The sequence below is a fragment of the Aethalodelphis obliquidens genome, unplaced genomic scaffold (genome assembly GCF_003676395.1).
Source record: "Aethalodelphis obliquidens isolate GAN/ISIS:26980383/991018 unplaced genomic scaffold, ASM367639v1 scaffold102, whole genome shotgun sequence".
NCBI classification, from domain to species: Eukaryota; Metazoa; Chordata; class Mammalia; order Artiodactyla; family Delphinidae; genus Aethalodelphis; species Aethalodelphis obliquidens.
The window spans coordinates 2,025,964-2,031,460 of record NW_020838046.1 but is presented as its reverse complement, the minus strand read 5'-3'; positions in this window follow the sequence as shown (position 1 = coordinate 2,031,460).

The window sequence follows — 5,497 nt, the reverse complement described above, 5'->3', positions numbered from 1 at the left end:
AGGTGGAAGACCCTCCTTGGGGAGAGAGGAGTTCAAGCCACATATTGGGCACCTGAGCCCTGGGGTCCAACAAAGGGAAGATGAACCCCAGCAGTGGTTGGAGGGCTGGTAGGACTAACAGGAGGGCTGTAGGAAGCCTAGAATCCACTTGTGAGGAGTGTGGAGACACTTACTTGCTCCCAAGGCAAGGTGGAGGGAGCGGATCGAAATTAAAATTGCATGGGTAGCTGACTTGTTTCCTGTGACCAGCCCAGCACATGCCCCAGACTGAGCCAAGGGAATGCTCTAGCACCACTTGCCTCGTGTCACAGCTCCACACTTGAGTGAGAGCTACTATGACTGAGGAAAGAGCTCAGCCAGTGGTGAGATGTTGAGGGGACTCTGAACAGGGAGAGGACAGCCATTACTGGCGATTGCACAGGTGGTGCATCAGAGGCTGTCTGGATTTCTGAGGGTGGCCAGACCACAACAGCCTGTGCCCTGACCCTTGCCAAATACCCACACTTGCTCCAGCACTGCTCCCCTCTGGGGCAAGGGTGTTGGGGTTGGTAGGGAGAAGAACACACACTTAAAGGAAACTGAGTCAGCTAGGACTTGACCCTCAGGCCTTCTGCTCCAGCAACATAAGACCCCACCCCCAATAGGGTGTTGACAGCCACTGAGCAGGGGAGGAACCCCACCTCACACCTAGCTCTTGCCCTAACCCCTCCATCTCCAGTTCAACCTCCTACCAAGGTGATAGCTGCCAGCACACCTTGAGGAAAGACATGACTTGTGTTCGTGTCAAATCCAGCTCTCCCACCAAAGCCAGTGGACCCACACAGACTGTATAGGGATCCTTCAAGACTACCATAGGTAACTGTGTCATCTAATTCATAGAGACAGAGGAAGATAAGCAAAATGAGAAGACTGAGGAATGAATTTGTCTCACTTGACAGAGAGAGGAAAAAAACCCTGAAAAAACAACTAATGAAACAGAAAAAAACAATTTACTAGATAAAGATTCAAAGCGTTAGTAATAAGAATTCTAACTGAATTAGGGAAAAGAATAGATGAACACAGTGAGAATTTTAACAAGGAACAAGAAAATTTAAAAAAGAAACAGGCAGAACTGAAGAATACAATAACTGAAATAAAAAAGCACATTGCAAGGAATGAACAGCAGACTAGGTGATAGAGAAGAATGCATAAGTGATCTGGAAAATAGAATAATGAAAATCACCTCAAAAGAAAAACAAATAAAAAATGAATGCAATTTAAGGGATCTTTGGGTTAACATGAGGTGTAACAATATTTGCATTATAGGGGTCCCAGAAAGAGAAGAGAGAAATAAGGGGTTTGAAAATGTATTTAATGAAATTGTGGCTGAAAAATCCCCAAGGCTGCAGATGGAAACAAATATCCAGGTACAGGAAACACAGAGGGTCCTAAACAAGATGAACCCAAAGAGAGCTACACCAAGACATATCATAACGGCAAGAGTTAGAGAGAGAATCTAAGGCAGAAAGAGAAAAACAGAGTTATATACAAAGGAACTCCCATAAGGGTAACAGGTGATCTTTCTGCAGAAACTTTGCAGGCCAGAAGGCATACACATAATACGCATATTTAAAGTGCTAAAAGGGAAAAACTTGCAACCTAGGATACTCTACCCAGCAAGCCTATCATTTCAATTGAAGGAGAGATAAAGAACTTCCCAGACAAGCAAATACTAAGAGTTCATTAATACTAAATCAACTCTAAAAGAAATGTTACATGTTTTTCTCTAATTGGAAAAGAAAAGGCTATAATAAGAAGTAAGTATATATAGGAAAAGAAAAATCCCACTAGTAAACACAAATTTAGGTGGCATCAAGATGGTGGAGGAGTAGGAAGATGTGGAGTTCATCTCTCCCCACAAATACATCAAGAATACATCTACAGGGCTTCCCTGGTGGCGCAGTGGTTAAGAGTCCGCCTGCCGATGCAGGGGACACGGGTTCGTGCCCCGGTCCGGGAAGATCCCACATACCGCAGAGCGGCTGGGCCTGTGAGCCACGGCCGCTGAGCCTACGCGTCCGGAGCCTGTGCTCCGCAAGGGGAGAGGCCACAACAGTGAGAGGCCCGCGTACCACAAAAAAAAAAAAAAGAATACATCTACAAATGGAAAACTCTCATGGAGCATTGGCTGAACACTAGCAGAGGACCTCAGACACATAAAAGGACAAGAAATATACCCATGTAAATGGGTAGGATGAAAGAAAAAAGAAAATAAAAAGAAGAGGAGAGGAAATGGGATAGGAACGGCACCCCTGGGAGAGAAGCTGTAGGTGAGGAGAGGTTCCCGCATCCAGGGAAGACCCCCTCACCTGTGGAGAGGACAGTTGGGATAAGAAGGGGAGCTTTGGGTGCTATCAGAAGAGAGTATAGCAACTGGTTTGTGGCAGGCAGGATAGAGTAAGACTTACACACATGGTCCGTGCCACAGCCCTGCTGCATGCCCCAGGCTGAGACGTGTGTCTCCGGTGCAGATGAGGGCTGGGTGTTGGAACATGGGGTTTCGAGAACAAACTAGGAAGAGGACTGCTGTTGGCTGTGAGGAGACAGCCTGAGGGGATGGGAGTGAGGAAATCTTCAACTGGGAATGCTTGTGGAGGAAACCCAGACTGCCATAGAATCAAAGCTCCATTGTTAAGTGACACATACGGGGCAGAACTGCCATTGCAGCCTCTCTCCCCATGCACCTGTCCCTGCCTCCCCTGGTATTAGGAAAGGCCCCCACCAGGGCTGGCTCTCTCACCCCACAGCTGCTGGCTTTCCCACATGCCTCATCACCACCAGGGCCGTCTCTCTTGAACCCACAGCCAGGCAATAGGAAGGGTCTCTGCTGGGGTTGGCTCTATCATGCCCATGACTTCTGGCTCCCCCATGTGCCTAGTCACTGCTGGGGCCGGCTCTCTCACATGTGTGGCCAGACAGTAGGAAGGGTCCCTGCCAGGGCCGACTCTTGAGCCCATGGCCTCTGGCTTCCCTACGCACCTGTTGCCACTGGGCCTCCTGCATCCCTGGCCACTGTGCCACCTCTGCACCTCCTCCACACTGGGGCAGACTTGTGTGCTCCAGGGAAGCCTCAGGAGCAGACCTGTGTGGGTGGCCCACATGCAGAGGTGGGGCCGAAACTACAGCTGAGCCCCTGGGGACATGCAACTAAGGAAGTAAAGCTGAAATCTCTCCTTGCAGCTGTGCAAACCATGAATTGATACCCCTACAACTGGCCTTGTCAACTTAGCACCTACAGAACATTTGAACGGACAACAAGTGCTCCCACAGCTAAGACAGGCCTAGCTTTAGCAGCTGTAGACTTTGTGGTCACATACACAGGAGGGTTGGGCCAGGCTAGAGTCAGAACTGCCCCCATAGCACCCACAGTGGGTCCAGATCCATGATTACTGCAATCCTGGAACCTAACTTCTGTGGATCTACACTGGTGGCCTGGTGAAAGCAACGTCTGAGAGACACCAGGGCCAATTGCCGGCATATCCATAGTTAAGGTGGGGCCATAGGCAGTGCCAACAACAGTGTAATCTGAGAGCTCACACAATGGATGAAAGGTGACACAACAGAGCACACCCACAGGTGAACAACTCCAGAGGAGGAATACTCAGTGGCTTCCCTCCCAGTGGGAGTGCTCCAATCCCACCTACCTCACACCGCAGATCAGAAACACAGCTAAGAAACAGAACTGGGGGCCTATACTTCAACATCTAAGGAGCAGATCCCTCCTCTGACAGGGCAGTGACAACCACAGAGAAAAGGGGAGGCCCTACTCAATATCCAGTGCAGGCTCTGGTCCTCACAACATCAGTCACACTTCCTATAAAGGGGATAATGGCCAGCATACACTGAGGAAAGAGGTGGCAGACATCTATAATAAAAACAACACTTGCACCAAAAAGTATTAAACCCACACAGGCTACACAAGGATGTTCTTACATAAAATAGTCCTCCAAGACAGTCTGAGGGGCTGGCATCAGGCAGAAGAACCACCAGAGCATTTAGGATTGAAGGCCAGCAAGGCTTAAGTTCAGGAGCTCCACAGGGCTGGATGAAAAGAGACTCCACTCTTGGAGGGCTCACACAAGGTCTCACTTGCACTGGGACCCAGCACAAAGCAGTACCTCCATAGAACCCTGGGCTACACCTACCTAGGGGTCTTAGAGTGTCTTCTGGGAAGGTGGAAGTTGACTATTTCTCACTGTGAGGTCAAGGACACTGGTAGTGAAAGCCCCAGGGAATAGTGATTGGAGTGAGATCTCCCAGAGGTCCACATTTTGGCACCAAGGCCCAGCCCCACCCAACAGCCTGCAGGATCCAGAGCTGGAAAGACTCAGGCCAAACAACCACCAAGATAGAAACACAGCCCCATCCATCAGAAGACAGGCTGTCTAAAGTTGTACTGAGCTCAAAGTCACGTCAAAACACACCCTTTGACACGGCACTGTCCATCAGAGGGACAAGACCCAGCTCCACCCACAAGAGGGCAGGTACCAGTTCCTCACACCAGGAAGCGTACACAAGCCCCTGGATCAACCTCACCCACCAGGGAGCAGACACCAGAAATAAGAGCAGTTATATCCTGCAGCCTGTGGAAAGGAGACCACAAACACAGAAAGTTAGACAAAATGAGATGACAGAGAAATATGTTGCAAAAGAAGGAGCAAGATAAAAACACACAAGAACAACTAAATGAAGAGGAGATAGGCAACCTACCTGAAAAAGAATTCAGAGTACTGATAGGAAAGATGATCCAAAATCTTGGAAAATGAGTGGAGGCACAGATCAAGAAGATATAAGAAATATTTAACAAGGGGCTAGAATATTTAAAGAACAAAAAAACAGAGGTGAATTCTACAATAACTGAACTGAAAAATACACTAGAAGGAATCAGTATCAGAAAAACAGAGGCAGAAGAACGAATAAGTGAGCTGGAAGACAGAGTGGCGGAAATCAATGCCACAGAGCAGAATAAATAAAAAAGAGTGAAAAGAAGTGAGGACAGTCTCAGAGACCTCTGGGACAATATTAAACACACCAACATTTGCATAATAGGGGTCACAGAAGAAGAAGAGAAAGAAAAAAAAGGAAACACTTAATCAAGTCCAGGAAGTGCAGAGAATCCCATACAGAATGAACCAAAGGAGGAACATGTCAAGACACATTTTAATCAAACTGACAAAAAATTTTGAGACAGAAAATATATTAAAAGCACAAGGGAAAAGCAACAAATAACAAGCAAGGGAATGCCCATAAGGTATCAGCTGACTGTTCAGCAGAAACACAGCAGGCCAGAATGAAGTGGCAGGATATATTTCAAGTGATGAAAGAGAAAAATCTACAACGAAGAATACTCTACCCAGCAAGGCTCTCATTCAGATTTGATGGAAAATCAAAGGCTTTACCGATGAGAAACTCTAAGAGAATTCAACACCACCAAATCAGCTTTACAACAAATGCTAAA